Source organism: Mesoplodon mirus (assembly GCF_964341445.2).
Source record: "Mesoplodon mirus genome assembly, chromosome: 8".
NCBI lineage: Eukaryota > Metazoa > Chordata > Mammalia > Artiodactyla > Ziphiidae > Mesoplodon > Mesoplodon mirus.
In genome coordinates this window covers 76,185,587-76,211,950 of record NC_138984.1, presented here as the reverse complement: position 1 = coordinate 76,211,950, position 26,364 = coordinate 76,185,587, and positions in this window count along the sequence as shown.

Here is a 26,364-nt window from a genome sequence, read left to right as displayed (position 1 = left end):
GGAAGAATCAACATTGTGAAAATGACTCTACTACCCAAAGCAATCTACAGATTCAATGCAATCCCTATCAAACTACCACTGGCATTTTTCACAGAACTAGAACAAAAAATTTCAAAATTTGTTTGGAAAAACAAAAGACCCCGAATAGCCAAAGCAATCTTGAGAACGAAAAACGGAGCTGGAGGAATCAGGCTCCCTGACTTCAGACTATACTACAAAGCTACAGTAATCAAGACAGTGTGGTACTGGCATAAAAACAGAAAGATAGATCAGTGGATCAGGATAGAAAGCCCAGAGATAAACCCATGCACATATGGCCAACTTATCTTTGATAAAGGAGGCAGGAATGTACAGTGGAGAAAGGACAGCCTCTTCAATAAGTGGTGCTGGGAAAACTGGACAGGGACATGTAAAAGTTTGAGATTAGATCATTCCCTAACACCATACACAAAAATAAGCTCAAAATGGATTAAAGACTTAAATGTAAGGCCAGAAACTATCAAACTCTTAGAGGAAAACATAGGTAGAACACTCTATGACATAAATCACAGCAAGATCCTTTTGGACCCACCTCCTAGAGTAATGGAAATAAAAACAAAGATAAACACATGGGACCTAATGAAACTTCAAAGCTTTTGCACAGCAAAGGAAACCATAAACAAGACCAAAAGACAACCCTCAGAATGGGAGAAAATATTTGCAAATGAAGCAACTGACAAAGGATTAATCTCCAAAATTTATAAACAGCTCATGCAGCTCAATAGCAAAAAAACAAACAACCCAATCCAAAAATGGGCAGAAGACTTAAATAGGCATTTCTCCAAAGAAGATATACAGACTGCCAACAAACACATGAAAGAATGCTCAACATCATTAATCATTAGAGAAATGCAAATCAAAACTACAATGAGATATCATCTCACACCAGTCAGAATGGCCATCATCAAGAAATCTAGAAACAATAAATGCTGGAGAGGGTGTGGAGAAAAGGGAACACTCTTGCACTGTTGGTGGGAATGTGAATTGGTACAGCCACTATGGAGAACAGTATGGAGGTTCCTTAAAAAACTACAAATAGAACTACCATATGACCCAGCAATCCCACTACTAGGCATATACCCTGAGAAAACCATAATTCCAAAAGAGACATGTACCAAAATGTTCATTGCAGCTCTATTCACAATAGCCCGGAGCTGGAAACAACCTAAGTGTCCATCATCGGATGAATGGATAAAGAAGATGTGGCACATATATACAATGGAATATTACTCAGCCATAAAAAGAAACGAAACTGAGCTATTTGTAATGAGGTGGATAGACCTAGAGTCTGTCATACAGAGTGAAGTAAGTCAGAAAGAGAAAGATGAATACCGTATGCTAACACATATATACGGAATTTAAAAAAAAAAATGTCATGAATGACCTAGGGGTAAAACGGCAATAAAGACACAGACCTACTTGAGAATGGACTTGTGGATATGGGGAGGGGGAAGGGTAAGCTGTGACAAAGCGAAAGAGAGGCATGGACATATATACACTACCAAACGTAAGGTAGATAGATAGTGGGAAGCAGCCGCAGAGCAAAGGGAGATCAGCTCGGTGCTTTGTGACAGCCTGGAGGGGTGGGATGGGGAGGGTGGGAGGGAGGGAGATGCATGAGGGAAGGGATGTGGGAACAGATGTATATGTATGACTGATTCACTTTGTTATAAAGCAGAAACTAATAAAAAGAAAAAAAAATGCTCTGATACAGTCCATTGATTACATATATTTCAAGAAGAAAAACACCTTGACTTCATTAGGGAAAATGTCAAGAAAATAAATCAATTGTATTGATTTATATACACAGAAAGCTATAGACGTATTGACAGTACATACAGTCATATAGATACACTGAAAACATATAGATTATATACTGTTCATAATAAGCCCATTTTAAATATAAAGACTTAGGTTAAAAGTAAAAGAATGGGGCCTCCCTGGTGGCGCAGTGGTTGAGAGTCCGCCTGCCGATGCAGGGGACATGGGTTTGTGCCCCGGTCTGGGAGGATCCCATATGCCACGGAGCGGCTGGGCCCGTGAGCCATGGCCGCTGGGCCTGCGCGTCCGGAGCCTGTGCTCCGCAACGGGAGAGGCCACAACAGTGAGAGGCCTGCATACCGCAAAAAGAAAAAAAAAAAAAAGTAAAAGAATGGAGAAAGATATACCATGTAAACACTAAACTAAAAAAACTAGAATAGCTATAATAATTTCAGTCAAAGTAAATTTCAGAACAAGAAAGATTATCGGGATAACTATGAGTTCTACACAATGACAAAGGAACCAATTCTCCCAGAAGACATAAAAATCTTAAATGTGTATTCGCCCCAAAATAGACTTTTATGATACACGAAGCAAAAGCCTGACATATCTGAAAGGAGAAATAGACAAATCCATAATTATAGTTGGAGATGTCAACATTCCTCTCTTGGGAATTCATAGAACAAGTAGATAGAAAATCAGTAAGAATAAACATGACCCAAACAGCACAATCAAACAACTTGATGTAATTGATATTTCTAGAACATTTCACCTGACAACAGCAGGTTACACATTCTTCTCAAGTGCACATGAGTTATTCTCTAGGGTGCACCATATTCTGGGCAATAACTAAACTTTGACACATTAAAAAAATTAGAAATCATACAAAGGACATTCTTAGACCCCAATAAAATTAAACAAAACTGTATTAGGAAGATATCTGGAAAATTCCCAACTATTTGGAAATTAAAGAAAAAGCTTCTAGGGACTTCCTTCTTGGTGCAGTGGTTAAGAATCCGCCTGCCAATGCAGCAGACATGGGTTCAAGCCCTGGTCCGGGAAGATCCCACATGCTGTGGAGATACTAAGCCTGTGAGCCACAACTACTGAGCCCCCGTGCCACAACTACAGAAGCCCACACACCTAGAGCCCGTGCTCTGCAACAAGAGAAGCCACCACAATGAGAAGCCCGCACACCGCAATGAAGAGTACCCCCTGCTCACCACAACTAGAGAAAGCCCATGCGCAGCAAGACCCAACACAGACAAAAATCAATCAATCAACCAATTAATTAATTATTTTTAAAAAGAGAAAGCTTCTAAATAACAGAAGGGTCAAAGAGAAACCTCAAGGGAAATTTTAAAATATTTTGAACCAAGTAAAAATACAAATATCAAAATTTGTGGGATGCAGCTAAGCAGTGCTTAGAGGGAAATTTGTAGCATTAAATGCATATATTAGAAAGCAAAAGTAGTTAAAATAATTCATCTAAGCTTCCAACTTAAACTAGAAGGAAGAGCAAATGAAACCTAAACCAGGCACAAAGGAGAATATAATAAATATGAGAGCATAAATCAATGAAATTTCCCCCAAGATCAAGAGCAAGCCAAGGGTGTCTACTTTTACCACTTCTACTCAGCTTTAAACAGGAGGTAGGGCCAGGGCAATTAGGCAAGGAAATGAAACAAAATAATCTAGCTTTGAAAGGAAGAAATAAAACTATATATCTTTGCAGATGACATGATCTTGTACAAAGAAAGTCAAATGAATCCACTAAAAAGCTATTTAAGCATGTTCGTCAAAGTTGCAGAACACAAGTATCAATATACAAAAAACAATTGCATTTCCATGCACTAGCAATGAAAAATCCAAAACTGAAATTAGAAAAAAAAACTGTATTTATAAGGGCATCAAAAAGAATAAAATACTTAAGAATAAATTTAACAAAGAAATGTGAAAGTTATACTCTGAAAACTACAAAACGTTGCTGGGAAAAGTTAGAGAAGACCTAAATAAATAAAAAGACACCCCAAGTTTATAGAAAGCTTAATATTGCTAAGATGGCAATACTCCCCAAATCGATCTATAGATTAAATGTGATTTGTATCAAAATTCCAGCTGGGATTTTGCAGATATTGACAGGCCAATCTTAAAATCATATGGAAACTCAAGGCAACTGGAATAGCCAAAACAGTCTAGAGAAGGACCAACAAAGCTGGAGAACCCAGATTTCCCAATTTCAAATTTTAATGCAAAGCTATAGTAATCAAGGCTGTGCAGCACTGACACAAGGATGGTTGGTTTTCAACAAGGGTGCCAAGACAATTCAATGAATAGTCTCTTCAACAAATGGTGCTGGGACAACTGGGTAGCCACACACAAAAGAATGCAGTTGAATCTCTTTCTCACACCATACACAAAAATTAATTCAAAATGGGCCATATACTTAAATGTAAAAGCTAAAACTGTAAGATTCTTAAGAAAGATATGAGAGTAAATCTTCATAACTAAGTTAGGCAAGTCTTCTTAGATATGACACTGAAAACACAAGAAACAAAAGAAAAAATGACAAATTGTACTTCATCAAAATTAAAAGCTTTTGTACATGAAAGGACACTATTAATAAAGTGAAATGATGACTCATAGAACAGGAGAAAATGACTGCAAATCATATATCTGATAAGGGTCTAGTATCCAGGATATATAAAGAACTCTTACAACTCAATAACAAAAAGAAACATAACCCAATTAAAATTGGGCAAAAGACTTGAATAGACATTTCTCCAAAGAAGATATACAAATGGGCCAACAAGCACATGAAAAGATGTTCAACATAATTGGTCATTAAGGAAATGCAAATTAAAACCAGAATGAGATATCATTTCATACCCACTAGGATGACTTTAATAAAAAATGAATGAGGGGGCTTCCCTGGTGGCGCAGTGGTTGAGAGTCCGCCTGCCGATGCAGGGGACACGGGTTTGTGTCCCAGTCTGGGAAGATCCCACATGCCGCGGAGCGGCTGGGCCCGTGAGCCATGGCTGCTGAGCCTGCGCGTCCGGAGCCTGTGCTCTGCAACGGGAGAGGCCACAACAGTGAGAGGCCCGTGTACTGCCAAAAAAAAAAAAAAAAAAAAGAATGAGGTACTGAAACACACGACAACTTGGATGAACCTTGAAAACCTTATGCTAAGTAAAAAAAGACAGACAACAAAGGTCACATATAATATGATCCCTTTTATTGGTATGTTCAGAATAGGCAAATCCATAGAGACAGAAAGTAGATAAGAGTTTACCAGGGGTTAAGAGGAGCTGGAAGTGAGGAGTGATTCCTTAACAAGTATGGAGTGTTTTATGGGGTGATGAAATTTTGAATTTCAAATTTCAGTTTTGAAATTAGAAATAGCTGGTGGTTGCACAACATTGGGAATATACTAAATATCACTGCATTGTACCATTAAAATGGTTAATTGTATGTCATGTGAATTTCACCTCAATTAAAAAAAATAAGACAAATTGCAGAGACACATACAGAATGAAACCATGGTGCACTCAAAATAGTATATACATTGCTTAGAAACACAGGTATCCTCTGACTTTCAAAAGTTCGCTTTCTAACACTTTGCTTTTACAAAAGACCTACATTAGTACTTGTATTTACTAACCAAAAGAAATCCAAAGAGGATTTTTGCTTTTAGGAAAAAGGCAAAAAGTGAAAATAGCATTCAGTGTTTGTTTTACAGGGAGCCATTGTAGAGGCATCAGCGCATCCCAAGCAGCAAGAGTGGCACGGCCAAGCTCCTTCCCCGGGACTACGCTCAGCATCTCAGCATCAGACCACCAGAGCTTTAAATTGTGTGAGCATCTGTACTTTATCTTGATTTATTTTGTGCATCCATTAGCGAGATGTCCTAAGGTAATTTCTTCTTCACTTTACACCATTTCTGCTTGTGAAAGGTTTCATAGGAACGGCTCTACTTTCAGATAGTAGGAGGAAGCTGGTACATATATATTTGGTAAAAGTATAAATCTGTGGGAAAGAAAAATGACAAAAAGAGGATAGTAGTTATCTGGAGACAGGGGAGGAAATGTGCTCAGGTGAAGATGCACATGGTCTCTGTAATACTGTATTTATTAAAAAGGGTGGTGAGGGACTTCCCTGGTGGTCCAGTGGTAAAGAATCCGCCTTACAGTTCAGGGGATGTGGGTTCGATCCCTGGTCGGGGAACTAAGATCCCACATGCCACAGGGCAACTAAGCCTGAGCACCACAACTACTGAGCTCATGTGCCTCAACTAGAGAGCCCGCGTGCCACAAAACTACAGAGCACACACACTCTGGAGCCTGCATGCCACAACTAGAGAGAGAAAATCCACACGCCACAACTAGAGAGAAGCCCTGCGCCACAACAAAGAGCCCGCGCTGCAATGAAAGATCCCTCATGCCACAACTAAGACCCAACGCAGCCAAAATAAATAAATAAATAAATAAATAAATATTTTTTATAAAAGGGTGGTGACTATGTGGGTGTTTGTTGTGTTATTCTTAATACCTTATTGTAAGTTAGAAATATTTAAAAACAAATACAGCTTAAGTAAGTCAACTTTTAAACTTTAAGTATAATATAGGCAAAAAAAATTAGTGTAAAGTTTGATAAGGTTTCACAAACTCAATACAACTATATAACCAACTGCTAGGTCAAGAAACATAATACCACCAGCACAGCAGCACCCAGCCCCTTGCAAGGGTTAAGCACTGTACTGACTGCCAACACCACCCAAAGGAGTATATTTTTCATAATGAACACCTCAAGTGTAAGAAAGGGGTGGGGATTTGGGACGGAAATTTTCTACTTGCATTTTACACCTTTCTATATTGTTTGAATTTTTGCCTTTAATTTTTTCATAACTCTATATGGACAAACCTCAATACCTTGACTGGAAGTTTTTCTGCCTGCTGATTCTTGATGATTTTTATCTCTACTTCGCTCTGCTTCCCATTGCCCTTGCCACATCCCAAAACTTGTCATCACAAGACATTGTGCTCTCAAAATCAGAAGTGCCTTCATTCCAGTGTCTCATCATGGCCAATGCCTTGGTACTTCCATTTCCTAGGGTTTTAATCCTTTCTTTTTCCAGTCCATTAGTGCCTCTCCTAGACACACACACACACACACACACAAGCACACACAGAGGAATGATGCTAGTTATTATTTCCCTAGTGACAGAAGAATAAACAAAAAGACAAATATAACAAACATTCTAATAAATGTATGCCAGTCAGTTACCAAAGGAGTCTTCCTAGAGTAAATCCCATCCCCTTGAGGAGGGAATGTACTTAACTCTCTCTTCAAAATCAGAAGAACTCTATCAAAGTAAAATGATAGACTATACCTTGAGAAACCTCCCAGTAGCTGATGGCCTTGCCCAATCTCTTCAAATAAAATCATGGTGCCATGTTCTGAGATCTAAAGTATTTCTTTTTTATTCTTATTTTTATTTATTTTTTTTTTTAACATCTTTATTGGAGTAAAATTGCTTTACAACAGTGTGTTAGTTTCTGCTGTATAACAAAGTGAATCAGCTATACGTATACCTATATCCCTGTATCTCCTTCCTCTTGAATCTCCCTCCCACCATCCCTATCCCACCCCTCTAGGTGGTCACAAAGCACCGAGCTGATCTCCCTGTGCTATGCAGCTGCTTCCCACTAGCTAGCTATTTTACATTTGGTAGTGTATATATGTCCATGTCACTCTCTCACTTCGTCCCAGCTTACCCTTCCCCCTCCCCGTGTCCTCAAGTCCATTTTCTATGTCTGCGTCTTTATTCCTGTCCTGCTCTTACGTTCTTCAGAAACTTTTTTATTTTTTTTTAGATTCCATATACATGTGTTAGCATACGGTATTTGTTTTTCTCTTTCTGACTTACTTCACTCTGTATGACAGACTCTAGGTCTACCCACCTCACTACAAATAACTCAGTTCTGTTTCTTTTTATGGCTGAGTAATATTCCATTGTATATATGTGCCACATCTTCTTTATCCATTCATCTGTCAGTGGACACTTAGATTGCTTCCATGTCCTGGCTATTGTAAATAGAGCTGCAATGAACATTGAGGTACATGACTCTTCTTGAATTATGGTTTTCTCAGGGTATATGCCTAGTAGTGGGATTGCTGGATCATATGGTAGTTCTATTTTTAGTTTTTTAAGGAACCTCCATACTGTTCTCCATAGTGGCCATATCAATTTACATTCCCACAAACAGTGCAAGAGGGTTCCCTTTTCTCCACACCCTCTCCAGCATTTACTGTTTGTAGATTTTTTTTTTTTTTTTTTTTTTTTTTTTGCGGTACGCGGGCCTCTCACTGTTGTGGCCTCTCCCGTTGAGGAGCACAGGCTCTGGACGTGCAGGCTTAGCCGCCATGGCTCACAGGCCCAGCCACTCTGCGGCATGTGGGATCTTCCCAGACCGGGGCACGAACCCGTGTCCCCTGCATCAGCAGGCGGATCCTCAACCACTGTGCCACCAGGGAAGCCCTGTTTGTAGATTTTTTGATGATGTCCTTTCTGACCAGTGTGAAGTGATACCTCAATATAGCTTTGATTTGCATTTCTCTAATGATTAGTGGTGTTGAGCATCCTTTCATGTGCTTGGTGGTTATGGATTTGGGAGTGGGAGGAATGGGTAAAGGTGATCAAAGGGTACAAAACAAACGTTCAGTTGTAAAATAAGTAAATTCTGGGGATCTAATGGGCAGCATGGTGACTATAGCTAACAATACTTTATTGTATACTTGAAAGTCGCCAAGTTCTCACTACAAAAAAAAGGTAAATATGTGAGGTGATGGGTGTGTCAACTAACTTTATTGTGGTAATCGTTTTGCAATATATATGTGTATCAAATCCTCACATTGTACACTTTAAACTTACACAAGGTTATGTGTCAATTATATCCCAATAAACCTGGTGGGAGGGAAGACTGTTCTCAGAACCATTTTTTCTGTCACTTACTCCTATACCAATTGATGCCCTTTTTCTACAGGACCTTCGGCCTGTTCTGAGCCACACTGCTGTGTGGATGCCCTGAAGTGGGAGGGAGGAGAGGGTTTCTGACACATTCTGTGTCATCTGTGTTTACATACCTAAACATCGGGGTCAAATGGTACCCAACTTGTAGATATACTGCACTAAGACTTGGAGGATGGACACAGAGGTGTGGAGCAGGAACCTGGGTGGGAACACACTGAGTAAGCCTCTTGGGCCCTCCTGGTGGGAGGACCTCAGACACTGCCAGACCACCCAGCACTGCAAAGTCTTTCACACCTAGCCCCTAACCTTGGTCTGAACTACCACGCAGGGCAAGGGTCACGGCTTCCCCGTCACACCCGCATTCCCTGATTTGCAATATTACCCACAGCCTCCATGTTGTCATTCAATTCAGAGAAAGCCTTTCAACAAGGCCACAAAGGTCAGAGAGATGACTTGAAACTCTGGGGAAGGCGGAGTTCCCATTTCCTGACTTAACATCTGCCACTCAGTCTGAGGTTCCCTTTCTTCCTCTTAGCTTTAGAGAAAAAAAATTATTGAATAGCCCAAGGCTAAGGATAGTGAAAAATCTCATTACATCTTCTCTGCTATCTCTTCTCAGAATGCATTTCCTAGTCAATATTCTTGCAACAAATCATTTTTAATTTGAAAGTCACACTCCACCATAAAACGTATACAAATATTAGGTGGTTAGGCAGGGAATTGCTATGCTAAGCATATTGTAAATACAAGAATTGTTTCCCTAATGCAAGAGGAATAAATTATCAATTTATCTTCCCATGGCTGTCTCATCTGGTTATAAATGATAGCAGAGCTTTAACTAAATATAAATATTGAAGTTCATTAAACAACTAAGATTTCATCCAAAAACAAAAACAGAACCGTGGAAAGCTGAGACTCCTGTCGCATCTCAGTAAATACAAATAGAGTACAAATTGATTTAAATTAAACAAAATCATATTTAAATGCTGCTTGAAAGTTGATTTAAAAAAATAAAGTAAACTTAACAACTTGAACAAAGATGAAAATGACCTTTGACTTTTTTCTACTTAATTGCAATTAGGAATGAAAATAGTTATTTCCTTGCAAATAATTGCTAACATTCTATGGCGTTTAATTCTGCAAATTATTAATATTTGAACGCCACTTTTCATAACCTAATTAGGAGGAATGAAATGTATTCTAGGGTTTATTTTCTGCATAGTTGGGAACCTAGTCTGAAAGATACCCCACAAGTGAGTTTGGATAACGGGAAATCAGTGTCTTAAATTCTGAATATGAGTGTGGGTGTGAGTGTGTGCAAATGTACACTTTTATGTTAGGGGTGAGTGTATATAAATAAATTATCTCTTCCTTCCCCTAAATTTACCTATGAGCCAACTGAGATCCAGAAAAGGCCAGTGGTTCTCACACAGTGTACAATGTGGAACTCAGGTAGCCACTTCACAATGCAACTTTCATCATTTAGTTTTCTCTTAATCTCCTTTTATTTTTATTTCTACCTAACATTTAACATTTTTAATAAAAACAAGTGTCAACTCAAAGTCAAGTAGAATCCATGTGAAAAAAGTCTAATACACATTTGCTTCAATAAGTTATAGATCCTTTGCCCTCAAATGAATATGTCAGTGATCAAGCTTTCATGGAAGCAACAAAACTCAATTCAGAGAGACTCATATCTTAATTTATTTTGAACATCTTAAGGATGCTCCATGTGTATACGAAGTAGGAGAGTGGGAAGAACCTGGAGGTAGAACCTGACTGATAGCTGGAGGGTCTCAGGTGAGTCGTGGCCACACCAGGTCTCAGATTTCCTGTCAATAAAATAAAAAATAAAAGGATGGACTAGAAAATACCAGGTGGGTTATTTACCCTAGGCCTTTATGAAAGGCTGCAAAATCAACCAGCAAGTATCAATTACAGTTGAGGAAGAAAAACTGAAGGATAAGAGACAGAGAAGCAGTCCTGGGTGTCAAGTATGAGGAATGAAGTGAGGCTATAAATTAGGTACCTCAGGCAGATGAGTCAAAGGGTCATGGAATGGATGGAGGCAACAGCTTTGGCAGAGAGAACAGGAGTTCTGATTTTGTGTGGCCCTGGATGCGTAGCACAGAGGGCTCATAACATTCCTACCAATTCCCACATCCTCCTTGAAACCTCTGGCCAATGTAAACTGTAACAAAGTCTCCTAGTAACAGTAGGAAATGCTAACCTTAGGCTCCATTGATTCGCACATAACATGCTGCCCTTGTCTTTGATCACTTTGTGTATTGGTTATATAACATTTTCTATGTGGATTATTTTTGTCTTTCCCTATTGGATTATGAGCAAATTACAAATAAAGGTTGTATTTTACAATAGGAAACTATTAGGGTACCTCATAAAGGTATTTTATAATAGGCACTTAAATATTTCTTTATAAATGACTAAATAAGTGAATGAAAGGAAGACAATTGCAAGACATAATTTAATGATTCATCCATTTAAAATCAAGTCATACTTTTATTGTGCACCTATTATGTGTCAACCATTGGCTTAGATGCAGGGAATAAAGAAATAAACTACAAAAGAAAAATCCCTATCCTAAGCATCTCATTCTATATGGAGCACATAGTCAAGCAAACATACCATTATGACGCAATGTGACCAGGGTCATACATGGAAGAAGTGGGAATGGAAAACTAGGAGTGCCCAGTTTCTTCCTGGGGAGACCAGATGCGGTTGTCAGGGAAGGCTGCACAGAGGAGGTACCTTTTGAGTTTTGAGGTATAATTAGGAGTTTTCCAGAAGAAGGACAAGGAATGGAAGGAGTTCCACAGTGTAGAAGTGTGTGATACAACCCATTAAGCATGTCTCTATTCCAGAATCCCTGTGTTTAAAGTGGTGAAAATGAAGTTGCAAAATAAACAACAGCCAAACTAGAAAGGGTTTTAGTTCCCATAATAAGAAAATCGTCATCTCACAGGGTGGTGATTTCTAAACTTTTGAATTTTACAGACCAGTAAATTCCAAAGACGTTTTAAGATGACCAAGTCTTTATTTTGTCTGACTGAGTCAGTTTTTCTCAAACTTACATTTACAAATACCAGCATTTCATAAAGGAAAGGAACTTTTTGTTAATGCCAAAAAAAGTATAAAGGACATAATCCCAGAACAAGTTCTTTAAATGAGTAAAATTATTTCTATGAAAAAAATATCAGTAATTATCTTACTTCTCATTTAACTTTGATACATTAAAACTTTTATCACAGGTTGGTGCTCACTTCATGAGCTTGAATCCTAGAACCTCAGATGTAGCTAATGAGGAACTAAGGAAAAACTTCAAGAGAATTATACAAACTTCTTTGTTTCTAAATAAAAAAAACTCTTGTGTTTCATTTGGACCATTAGCCATGTGTTTCACACACACTTTAAAATTTCATATAATTGCGTACTTCACTGTCTTAACAATGTGGGGACTGGGATGTCAAAGGGGCATTAATTGTGTGGTGATAGTTATGTTGAGGGCAGCACACCCAAGGGAGGTCATATGTGGCTTCAGGTTTCACGTTTGCTACTAAATTTCCTCACTGAGGCAGAGAAAGGCATTCCAGAAAGTCACCTCAGACTCCTCAGAGAATGCTATACTTAAATCATTCTGAAAATAACTTGAAAATATAACATTTTAAATAATTTTTAGACTAAAGTCTGGATCATTATACTCCCAGATTAACTTGATTTGTTTATTGGTTTATTCATTTACCCCATTAATTCCACAGAGGAGCCCAAGTAGCCATACTTCAAGGGATCTTGTATTTTTATGATTAATGGTGACATGTAACCCCAAATCAAAGAAATGCTAAGTGATGGATGAAATTCTAAAGCTTTAAAAGTTCAGTCCACTTGGAATTCGCGTCAAAATGTACAGAGGCATATCCCAGGCTCACGCTGAAACTGCTAAATTGGGCAGTAAATCTCATGAGAGTTCAGCACATGAAATCCCTGGTATTTCCTGCTTTTAATTTGTCTAGAAATACTTCAAGGATAGCTTTTCTTATCATATTTCAGAACATGCCTTTGTAAAACAGAGACACATAGAAGAGATTTGCTTTGTGTTAATAAGGTTGCTTCAACTTTGGCTCACGATTAGTTGTTATTTTTTAATAAATTTATTTATTATTCATTTTTATTTTTGGCTGCGTTGGGTCTTTGTTGCTGTGCATGGGCTTTCTCTGGTTGCGGTGAGCGGGGACTACTCTTCGTTGCGGTGCACAGGCTTCTCATTGCGGTGGCTTCTCTAGTTGCAGAGCACGGGCTGTAGGCACTCAGGCTTCAGTAGTTGTGGCACGTGGGCTCAGTAGTTGTGGTGCATGGGCTTAGTTGCTCTGCGGCATGTGGGATCTTCCTGGACCAGGGCTCGAACCTGTGTCCTCTGCATTGGCAGGCGGATTCTTAACCTCTGCGCCACCAGGGAAACCCCAGTTGTTATATTAATAAGGCCAATTCATGTATTCCTTAACCAAAGGGAAATGGAGACCTCCTCACAAAAATCTAGCTAGGTAAAACAATTAAAGACATTCTTTAATTTAAAAAGAAAATAAAACTATTCACAAATCCAAAGTTTTATCATATAACAGAAATTCATAGAGACAGAAACACCATTTTCAGTTGGAAGAACTAAGCAGTTAACCCCCAAAGTCACCAAGCTCTTCATATTCAGCTTACAGTGTTTTTTAAAAAATCCTTCCCACCTCCTATTTTCCTTTCTCCATGTGGACACCTAAAATGTCGAAATTTATTGACCCTGCAACCCATACCTGGTGTCCCAAGTGATATGTGCTCATTTTTCTTTGTCCAGTGGTTTATTCCTTTGAAAGGAAGCATCAGTAATCTGGAAACATGCAAGGAGAGGCATGAGATGAGGAATGAATGAAAAAGCACCTCAGCATTCATGTTGATAATGTGCTTGACTAATTAATAAGCTTAACCCCCATTTTTTCAAACACTATTGGAGTATAACCTGGGATTTGGCAAACATGTGTTGTTTTCTCAGTATGTCACTGGTGCTAAGACTAACTTTGCTTACAAATTCTTTCCATCTGCCCTCTCTAATCTTAGATTAGTTTTGAAAGCCACAGTGTGTTCTATCTATGCAATGGCTGTTTAGGGTTTTGAGGGAAATCTCATCTTCCTATAATCACTGCTCCACCAAATCAATGATATCTTTTCTCCATAAAGCTAAATGCAATGATTATTTTTCTTAATGCTGTTATTCCTATCCCAATGGTCTTTTGACATTTGAATCCCAGATTGATCAGTTCTATAGGAAGTCATTTACTTTGATTTAGGGAATATAATGGATTGGATTACATGTGCCAAACTAAGTGACTACTTTCTTGGCCTAAGATCTATTTACATAACAGCATCAGTGGTTAAAGGGAAGAATTGCCAGTCACATATGAAACCTCTTAATTTTCTCTTCAGGTAAAAAACTTTACTAACTCAAGAAGACTCTTAAATGATTTTCATCTTTTATAATACGAGATCCCACATCCTCTATTTGGGGATGAGAGGTGAGATTGGAGATACACACATACACACAGGCACATACATTATTATAATAGGATTGTGCTTTTGTTTTAGGCAAGCACACTAGGATACTTTCTATTTGTATAATGCAAAATAATGCCTATGGCTCCACTTCTATCAGTTTTCTCTTCTACTCAACAAAGATTATGCCTATAGTTCCTACTTTGCTCCAGCTTAAGCTGTTAAGGACTGAGACTTTCCCAAGGCACGAAAAATCTTATTTTCATAGCCATTTCTGGTGCTCAGAGTAACTTGCTGAGCACATCAGCATTCTGTGCTCTGCTTTTCAGCACCTTTGCTCTTTAGAGTTGAACCAAAAGATACGACAGTTTACTGAAAGCTAGACCTTGGCCCTAATTAGTTTGTTAACTGTTCTATGGAAAACAATTATGCCAGTCTCTTGTTGGCAAACAGTAAGTATCTCAGGGAAATAAGGATCTGGTTGTCTTCAGACAGGGGCAGTTTCATGTTCTGCGGGACCTGAAGCTTATACCATTTGGAAGGCCACTTTTAAGAAAAAAGAATATAAAATCACAAATTAGGTACAAATTAGGTACATTTTAGAATAAGGGAAGCAATCACAAGAAATCTGGAGAGTCTTGGAGATTTCTTGGGAGATCTCTCGCCAGAAATGCTTACATGAAAGGCTTTCAGACTGCTATCTGGCTGCTTCTTCCCAATTCAAACACAACTAGCAGCTCCCAGCATCCTCTATAACTCCTGCAAGTGAGAAGTTCTTTATCTTCTTATGAGGAAATCATCAGAAATAATATATGATTGTTTGCAGCTCTTCCTGACTTTCACAAGCTTTTGACTTTGGGGATGGGCCAAACTACTTGAATTGGGATCATTGACTATTAATGCCTCTTCAGCATTTTATGAGAATACAACCTACTATAAGAAAAGGACAGTAGAAAATCTCTCTTGACAGGGCAGTTAACAGATTTTGCCTTCCCTACGAATAGAATAACCATTTTTGAATTTAATAACCAGTTTTTGGTGCTTAGCCATCTTTTGAGAGACAGCTTTCCTGTTAGAGAGATTATAAGATTAACAATTGCTTTACACCTAGTAACATGGTTTTATTATGAGAGTTTAGTGGTGGCTTTAATAAAGTCTCGCCCTGCTATGCAAATATTACCACAAAGAAGGACCTCTTTGATTCTAAAAGCTAAAATCAACCATTCTACAACCAAAGTTATATCTATCTATCTATCTATATACATATATATAGATATAGTTTTATAATTCTCTTGTAACTGGCTTATGGCTACTTATGGCTACTTATTTCCACATAGCAAGTCTCTCCATTTACTTACTTTGAAATACGTTTTGTAAAATATTTATTTTGGAAGATATACCAAGAAGCTACAACTATCAATATCTGGAGACATAAAAAACTGTTGATGAGTATCAGATACAAATCATTGTAGCTTTATAAAAAAAAAAGGATTGGATTTTGGAAACATATTTATTCATTTGTGCATTAGGGTAGATTCAAAATTGGTTTTGATGAAGCCTCTTGGCTCTGCCCATGAGAGTTCTCTGTATCATAGGTGACTATGAGTGCAAGCATGTATCCTTATGAAACCCTTAATTTTCATAGAAGTCTGCCCACCTCTACAACTCTCACACACACACACACACACACACACACACACACACACACAGAAACTTGGCTGAATGTTAAGCCATATGGTTCTACTCTTATATATAGTGTGACCAACTATAGCAGGTTGCCTGAGACTATCATGGTTTTAGCACTAAAAGTCCTGCATCTCAGAAAGCCCCTCTGCCCCGGGCAAACCAGGACAGTTAATTACCCTTCTCATATGACAACACAGACATGTTGTAAAATAAGTCCTCATTGCTGCTAAAAAATCCAGATTGGAGATTAGATATAAAAAGTCCAGATTGGTGCTGGGTTCTTAGCCTAGAACTTCCAAACCCTTGGAAGTCCACAACTTTTGAAATTGTAGTTAAAATTTGGTGCACCTGGGCATTTTCTGTTGGAAGACCTACAGTTTTCATCAGATTTTTAATGTAGTTCATCTAAAAAAATTAAAGAAATTGTGTCTGTGGAGGATTGCTTGAAAGATGTGTGACCCATTATTTGTCTAAATGCTCTGTTTTGCTTCATTGTGCTTTGGATGAGGTCATCAGTTATTAGAACAACCCAGAGATGTTTGCCTGTGTAAGGAAGCTAACAAGGACATTGTTTATTATGTCATATTGCCCCTTGTATAAGAAGCCTTGGAAGGAAATATTTGTCTTATCTTGCTATCAAAATTCATTTTCTTCTTCTGAGTGACTTTGCTTTTTCTCTTGTGGATAGTAACTGACCACATTTCCCTCTTCCTATTGTCTTCTAGACATCTTAGAAAGAACTGTAGGGTCTGCCCATAGAAAGTATATAGCACTTCATAGTATGGATTTTTGTATTAAATACATCCCTTGTTCTATTTTATGTACCTGACCTTGTTTTCCCTTTGTCTCATATTTCTCACCTACTTTTAATATTTATTATTCTATCAATTAGGAATTAGATTTGGCTGTGAGCATGAGAAATTCCTTAAATAGATGCTTAAACAAATAGAGTCTTATTTTACTCATATAAAAATGAATCTTTCCTTCAGGAGAGAAGGAGATTTTCCTTTCCACAATTGTTGTCTTGTGCTCTCAAGATGGCTCTTCTACTACAGAACTGAATCCTCATTCCAAAAATGAAGAAGAAACACAAATGTCAAAAGACATGTACCATTTCTGCTTATTTTCATTAGCCAGAACTTTATCATATGACCAACCTTACCTGGAAGGAACACTGGGAAATGAATTTGCTTTGCTGGGCACATTGCCACGTGAACAAAATCAATGCTTGATTTAGAAAGCATAGGAAAATCACAACCAGCAGTGACCAACACAATTATCTTCTAGAATTTTATGTTATCTTTATAAGCCACCTTAAGTCTCTTTGGGTCTGGCGGGTCATAATAACAAATTAGATAAATCAAATTACAATAGGCTATTGCAAAAGTTTCTCAGATAGTTTCTGATATGATATAATTACAACTCAGGTGTATGGGGTATAATTCCTGACTAATCTGACTTCTAAATCAGAATCTAAACACTGTTCTATTGCTAGAATTTGGGGCACTCCAGCAAAATTTTATATAGAGTTCCTATTCTTATTTAACTGTCAAAGAAAGGGATCCATTTCGTCATTCATGTTGAGTATCTGCCTTATGCCAGGCACTGTGCCGAGTTCTGGAAACTTGACAACTAAGAAATTTCAGTCAGTTCCTAGCCCCAAGATGTACAGTTAAGGGCTTCCCTGGTGTCGCAGTGGTTGGGACTCCGCATGCCAATGCAGGGGACGTGGGTTCATGCCCTGGTCTGGGAAGATCCCACATGCCTCTGAGCGGCTGGGCCCGTGAGCCATGGCCGCTGAGCCTGCGCGTCCGGAGCCTGTGCTCTGCAACAGGAGAGGCCACAACAATGAGAGGCCCGCGTACCGAAAAAAAAAAAAAAAAAGATGTACAGTGAAGTAGAAGGATCAGGGAGCAAACCCACAATTGTGGCAGTGTTTGATTCGTGATACGGTGGGTGCACACACACGGCACTCTGAGAGCATGAGGAGGGACCCTGGGATGGGAAGAACAGGGGAGACATTCTGGAGGAAGTAACACTTGACCTGGAGGATGATTTGAATTAGCACATAGAAGTGGATTTCCAGGCTGATGGGCATAAGTGGAGGGGATTTCCAGGCTGATGGGGATTTCCAGGCTGACGTGCATATGTGGAGAGGATGCAAGTAGCTCTGAAGTATGCATGAGGTATAGCAAAGTAAGAGATGATACAGAAGCGTTCCAGATGCCAAAGGACATTACACTAAGCTAAGGAGTTTGGATTTTACACTACAGATAATGGAGAAAGTAGCAAAGATTTTTTTCTGTTATAGAAAGGAATCACATCCGTATCTGTGAATATTAAAAAGGCTACTATGCCAGCTGTGCACTTGATGGATTAGAGACAAGAAGGGTTGGGAGATTGTTACAAAGGTCCAACCAAGAGAAGCTGAGAGACCGAAGTAGGACAGTGTCTGCGGGTGGAGAGGAGGGAACAGAATTGAAAGCTGTTAGGATTTAGACTTCTCAGGACTTAGGACCTGATGACATAAAGTAGATGAGTGTTACTAGGAGTTTAGAGTAATCCCACCTCCAGGTTCATGACTTTCTAAACCAGGCATCTTGGTCCAGGTTGATCTCATTTACCAGGAAAGAGAATACAGGTAAAGAGCTGGAAGAGAAGGGTGGGGTAGAGAGGAAATCTCAAAAGATGGGTTTCAAAAAGAGAAGAGGTGAATTCCACTTTTAATATGTTGAAGAAAGCTCTGAAAAACCCATGTGGAATTGCCTAGAGATAGTCAAAATTCCATTTCTTTCTGATTTCGCCAGGAACTTCCTATGGCAATTATCCCCTCCCTTCTTTATTTCCATCCTTACCTTCTCTGTAAGCTCCTTCCCTGTAGCTTGGAGCCACAGACCCAGCATGGTTCCCATCCCCATCTCCAGCCTCACCTCAACCATTCTTTATTCTCCCTTTCTGTGCTCCAGCCACACTGCACTGCCATTTGGTTCCAGATATGCACCCTCTTACCTCAGGGCCTTTGCATAGGCTTTACACTATGCTTGAATGCTCTCTTCATTCCACTCTTCCTTTCACTTGGCTAACTCCTATGCATCCTTCCTTAAACACATAGGCAATCCTTGTTTTATAGTCTCAGAGCACCTGATATGCCATGGTTTATCTGATTATAATTGCTTAATTGTTTAGAATTAATATTTAGTGTCTGTTGTTCCTGGTAGAAATTCACTCCATGAGGGTCAGGGCCTTACATTGCACAGAGCTCAGCTAAAACATTCTGTAGGTACTTACTGATTAACTGGTGATGCACAAGTCTTTACCATCTTAAAAAATGAAAATAACTTCTTTCCAGCCCCACATTCATCTTTAGCCTCTTCCACCTATTTCTCCTTTGTTTACCATTGAGCATCTTGGAAGATGGTCTAGTGCTTGCCCTATGGGAGCTGGTAAATCATGCAGAACAGGAGTTAGGCAGAGAAGGCAAGCATAGACTAGGCAAAGAAAGTATGATAGAGGCCTGAACACTCCCCCAAACACAAAGAGTGTTCTACGTTCACTACTTTCATAACATCTTCTACCGTTTATTTTTCAACCCACAGCAATCTGACCTTGTATCCCTGTCCTTTCACTGAATCTTCCTGGGCAAATGTACTTGCTGAACTTCTCACCATGAAATCAGCCAACTGGGACTTCCCTAGTGGTGCAGTGGTTAAGAATCCACCTGCCAATGCAGGGGACCTAGGTTCGAGCCCTGGTCTGGGAAGATCCCACATGCCACGGAGCAACTAAGTCTGTGCACCACAACTTCTGTGCACCACAACTATTGAGCCCTCCTGCCACGACTACTTAAGACCACACACCTACAGCCCATGCTCTGAAACAAAAGAAGCCACCGCAATGAGAAGCCCTGAGAATCCTGCACACCTCAACAAAGAGTAGCCCCTGCTCACCACAACTAGCGAAAGCCCGCATGCAGCAACGAAGACCCAACGCAGCCGAAAAATTAATTAATTAATTAATTTAAAATAAAGAAATCAGCCGATTGACTTTCAATTATTAAGTGGACTCTTCTGCAGCCTTTAACACTGGCTTCTCTAACACCACCTCCTACTAGATCCCTCTTTCTCTGACATTCTCTCCTTCGCTCCTTCACTATCTTTGTTGCTTTGACCATCTAATAAATGTCAGCTTCTATCTTAGTCCCCTTAGATTCTCACTGTACACTGGGACAATCTCACTCATCCTCAAGATTTTGGCTGCCATCCATAAAATTTCCCATGGGAAGTTCCCATGAAATATGGGTCCACACAGGGGGGAGGTAGGGAATGAGATTAAAAAAAGGTCAAGCTTAGATGGAGATAAATTTATAGGGTGGAGGCTTAGGAGATTGCCTGGTGGCCTCTGTTCCTTAGTGAAGAAGATAGGAGGTCTTCTCTTGGGACTGAGTGACAGATGTGGAATAATGGGGCAAGGGGTAAAGATACAGTGATGAGATGGAAGAGAATTAAAGAAGCAGCTGCCCTGGGGTGCATACTATTCGGCTGAAGTACTACTCAAACATGAGGAGAGTGACCATCACTTGGCTGGGAGAGTTTTCTCTAGTGGTCCTGGGAGGCTGTGTGACTTAGTCTGAAGAGCAGCAAGAGCTGGACTCGCCAGGGCTGGGGGTTTGTATGCCACGTTTTGAGAGAAAACAAGGGAAAAGGAAAATGACAATGCTGGGGAGAGGATAGGTGAGGATATGGAATGTAGAGCATTAGTTGCAGAGGTAGAAAGAGGAGCTAGGAAGGCACTAGTAGACTAGGAGAAAATTAATGACCAAGGAATGTCTAACTCTTATCAACCTGAAGATTGCCCTTAGAGGATTTATCTCCATAAATAAAGAAAAAGGAAGAGGCAGAAACTCTCTTCCTTTTCTGAATTTAGCTTTCTCTCTTTTCTTGCATGTCCTCCTTATACAGCAGAATCATAAGAACAATTACACCATGAACACCGGCTTTTGAATCAAATACATAGGCTCCTTTACCTATCACGTGACCTTGGACAAGTTCTTTAACCTCTCTAAGACTAAATCTTCTTGGCTGGAAGTGATGATAATAATAGTTTTTCACATATAAGGTCGATGTGAGAACATAGTGAGTCTATACATAACAAAGCTCAGATAGGGATGTGGCACATAGTAAATGCTCAATAAAAGCTAGCTCTTATTATAACTAACATCGGGAGAAATTAATATTTGCTAAGGATTACCTTCTGAACATGAATTTTTAGACAATATTTCTATTACAAGTTGTAGATTTTAATGGGGATTTTCTACCCTGAGAGTATATCCTTTGCTGAATTTGCAGAATATTTGAATTGGCCCTGAGTCATTGCCCCAGTCTAGGTCTGAAATCTGTAATGCCCAACTGGGCTTTTATTTCAACATTAGAATACAGAAAGCTTGAGATTTACAAGCTAGTAGAGAGACAAGCAACTCTATTCTGAAACCATACTTCCTCGCCCAGGGGTGACAGTGTACATTCCTCATTTGTCAAATTAATGTCCCTGGCCTCCTGGCATCACTTCAGTGTGCCTTAAATTGGAGTCTTGGGTGGATAAGAATTGTCTTGAGCTAACTGCTTTTGTCAATCACTAGAACCAAGCAATTTCTGAATTTGCCACATCAGCATGACACTGTATTCAGTTGTCATTCTTCATAACCCAATGAGCAGGAAAACAGTTACCAGGTTCCCTTTGGGAGTCAGGCAGAGCTAGCATCTAATTCTGATTATACTACTTACTGGCTTGTGATTTCAAGCAATTTGCTTCATCTCTGTAAGCTTCAGGGTACTCATCTGTAAAATGGGATGATAATAAGAGTGCCTACTTCATAGACTTCTGGTGACTATCAATATATAATGGGATAAAGTATAAACACAATGTCTGGCACATAGTAATCAAAAAATGTTAGCTATTAGTACTGTTTATTAATTTACATCAAGCCCATTCATGTTGTTTTATCCACCCAAGTGAAAGACTGATTGAAAAAAACACTAGTTGAGTTACACGACCCGTCTTACCCAAAAAGAAGTACAGGTATCAATATTAGCCCTCAAGCGAAAGACTTCAGTAGTTTCCAGTGAATCATCAAAAAAGAACATCATTTTAAAACCAAGTATGAATAAAACGTAAAGGTGTCATTTTACATGGCTTCTCACGAACAAGGTGGTGTCATTTTCATGAGTGGGTTCTGCAGTCTTTGCTGGGGTTGCGGTTGTGGCTTCCATGGTATAAGTATTGCTGTTGACGTTCCATGTCTGCCCCACTATCTTCAGGAAAACAGTACAAGAATCCTGAGACTGGGTGGGGATCCAGAAAACAAGCCAATTCTGTCTCTACACTGGGGAACGCCACCCTTTTTTTGGTCATTTCGGTTTGGCCAAGATTTCTGGGTCTCTGTGGACCAAGGCTGAGAAGGACAACATTGACTGACGAGTCCTCCAGCACTGAAATTGTTCTCTGGGGAGCAGAGTGACAGGCTTGCCATCTATCTTCCCAGCCTGGACCTGGGAACTGATCCAACTTTAAAATATGACAAGGCTATTCCCAAGCAGCAGCACTAGCTGCTTAACAACTCTCAAGGACGAGCTCTTCTGCCTTGTAATTAACTATAATCCCTCTTCTTGGGGATTAAACTGCTTCCTTTTGTTCTTTCCTCCAGTAGAGATGGAGGGCAGAAATCTGGGTGGGCATGAAGGAGAAGGAGGAGAGGTAGCATATCTTAATGACAGTCCATTTCTTAAATGTTATACTCCTAGAAAGTCTCAAATCATAGTGCTTTTTCTCAAAATATAATTTTCTTGGCTTCTTATGATTTATTTTTAAAAAACAATTACACTTGGACTTCCCTGGTGGCTATGGATCTCACCTAACTAGATTCTGTATATTGTTCTAAAAGGCAAAATTAGTTGTTGATGTGAGTAAGTAATTGCTCAACTTCACTGGTAGTAAATTTATAGTTAAGATTTAATGGATCAAATCACATTTGATAGCAACAGGAAAAAAATTTTGGTATTCTAAGAATCTGTTATTATCTCAGCTAAATAAAATATTTACATAGGCTGGTTTCTGCAGAGCACAAAGTTTTCATTGATGGCTGCTCCCTGTTTCTTCAAGCTCAGTAATACTCTAAGTGAGGCTACTCAACAGAAACCAAAGTTCCATTCATCATGCACATTTATTTAGTTCTATGGATTTAATTTCACATTTATATTGGCTTACTATAACTAAGCAGCAGAAATCCACCAAAAATTACTAAGACTTGGAAAAAAAAACTTCAACTCATAAACTAATATTTGGGTAAAATCTAGGCAATGCTTTTCTAAATAGAAGAAATGGGAATCCTTTTACTGACACCACAAAACTCAACCATCCTTATTGCAAGATTTGGGAACATTCTAGACTTAAAACACAGAGAAACAATCTACCTCAGAGTTCAAGCACCTCCCTTCCACTTCCTTCTTCCAGAATAGTAAATTTAGTCCAGCAGCACTCACTAAGAGAGCTAGGCCTCCCAAGGTCAAGGTGGAACATCTGCTTGACTACTAATGGGCTATCATTCATCCTGTTCATTCTGTGTATATTACAGTTTTGCAAACCTTCAAGTGAGATAGACAGTTGAAAGAAAGGGGATTTCACGATCTTCCTCCAGAAAACGTATTGGAGTCTTGAACAAACTTTACTGTACCAGGGATCCTTCTTTGGATCTAAATCCTTTGAGCAACAGTTTAAACCATTTCTAATAAGTCACAGTAATAACCCTGAGGACAAATAAGCCACATCCTTCCTGTACCTTACACCACAGCTCTCCTTTGCCTGTTTTCTTAAGTTCAATTTAGTTTAGGAAATAAGTCCTACTGTTTCTACTTCTATCAGGAAGACATGATAAGTAGACTGGAAAGCAGAGCCAACATTGCTGTGCAGACTCCAGTTGTTCACATTGCCAAGGGACATACTCACCATCTAAAAATGTTTTTGCAAAAACATTTTACAGGAGAAATTTTTAAGTGGTATATGTACGCACTTTCCAACTTCTCCAGATAAATGGTTTTCACTTTCTTGTGTTCTTAACCAACCCTGGTCATAAGTGTGGCAAATGGTCTTAGTTGAAAGTGACAGCAACAATATCTTCCATTCCGCCTGCTCTTCTGCACGTGTCCTTGCCACTTCCTCATCAAGGGGTAGAACGCCATTGTCCTCTCTTGAATCAGGGCCAGCCTTGGTGACTCACTGATAGTCAATAGAACGAAGCAGTAGTGATGCTACATGACTTCTACAGCTGGACCACAACAGGTCATGCAGTGCACATCTGGTTCTCTTGGAATTCTCACCCTCCAGATGCTCCCTCAGATGTTGCCCCTCTTACCCTCCATGCGGGAGCAAGCCCAAACTACATGTTAAGACCATGCCTAGAACCTGTGGCTAATCATTCTGGCTGAGCACACCCTTTGTGTCCTTCCAGCCCACGTGCCAGGAATCTAAATGAAGACTCCAGATAATTTCAGGCACATTTGATCCAGTCACTCCTAGTCATTCAAGTTTTCCAAGGTGAGAACCCAGATACTGTGGAGCAAAGACAAACCATCCCTGCTCGGCCCTGGCTAATTCCTGGCCAGAAGAATCTGTGGGCATATTAAAATGATTGCTGTTTTGAAGCTTTGAGATATTTGCTACTCAGCAATAGATAACTAGAACAAAATGCATATGTGCTTTTCTTAGCTATAATTACAGAAGATGTATGATTTTAGTGTTGATAACAGAGGAAGCTGTACATGTATGGAGGCAAAGCATAAGTGGGTAAACTCTGTACGTTCTCAATTTTGTTTTGAACCTAAAACTGCAGTTTAAAATGTTTATATTTAGGGGCTTCCCTGGTGGCGCAATTGTTGAGAGTCTGCCTGCCGATGCAGGGGGCGCGGGTTCGTGCCCCGGTACGGGAGGATCCCACATGCCACGGGGCGGCTAGGCCCATGAGCCATGGCCACTGAGCCTGTGCCTCCGGAGCCTGTGCTCCGCAATGGGAGAGGCCACAACGGTGGGAGGCCCGTGTAGCGCCAAAAAAAAAAAAAGAAAAAAATGTTTATATTTATTTTAGATCTCTTTTATTTTTACTCATTCCTTAATTTAGCACTCCTTTTTTTACTATTAAAACCTATTTTTCTTCCTTTTCAGCTGTTTCCACTTTATTCATTTAGTCACAAGTATTCAATAAACACCTACTAGGTAGTATGTACAGTGCTGGGCACTAGACAAACCTTCAAAAGTGTGGGTCTAGGATCACATCTGAAGCGTGGGGCTCAGTGCCCAGTCTGCTCCCACCTATACCAGGTTTATAGTGAAGTAAGATAAATATTAATATAAAAGATCGGTTATATTAAACTATAGGTCATGGATGAACAACTAGAAGCTTGAGAGTTATGCAGGGAGAAGCAGAATCAGGAACGTGGATGGAGCCCATGAACTCCTTCCCTCTGTGTGAGTTCTGGGTGTTCCTTTCTTTATCAGCGGGCACTCATCTGCACTCCCTCCCTGTGTCTCCCAGAACTCCCTTGCCTCCAGAATTTAGATGGACTTAATTTCTCCTGATTTGATATATCATATGTGATTCAGAAGGCTGAAGGGAAGAGCCCTGAGCTTAGCAGAGGTGCCATTTGCAGTGGTCCCCTGGCTTTCTCCAGAGAATCACCAGTCCTAATGCTCTAACCCTGCCAGACCCTGTACCTACTCTGTGACAGTTTTCTTCTATTCTGACCCCAGGTTTGGTAGTAACTTTCTGATTCCCTGAAAGCTGGTGAAGAACTTCAGGGCTAGCTGAATGCCTTCCTTGACCTTCCTAGGCCTTTGGTCTTCTGAACCTTTCAATGACTTTTCAAGCATCCAATTTCCTGCACTTTTTTCCTTGAAATGTCTACAAAGTTTTCTACTGTGGAGACTGAATATTTACTGACACACTGCTTCAAATTCCTGGAAATGACAGACAAGATATTTTAAAAATAATACTCATACAAGGGTCATCAACAGACCAGAAAATTTGAGTTATACTTGAACTATGGCATGCAGATGAGATCAAATCTATAGAAAAACAAAACTGAAGGAAGCCATCATCTAAAAAACATGCATGAGAAGACTGCAGTGGAGGTGGCAGTTGTGTAGGGGAGGGAGATCCGAATTTAGATTCACTGGACACAGGGAGTGAGAAAATACATGGGACAATCATCAGGGTGATTGATAAGAGAGTTGGATTTGGTACCACTTGACTA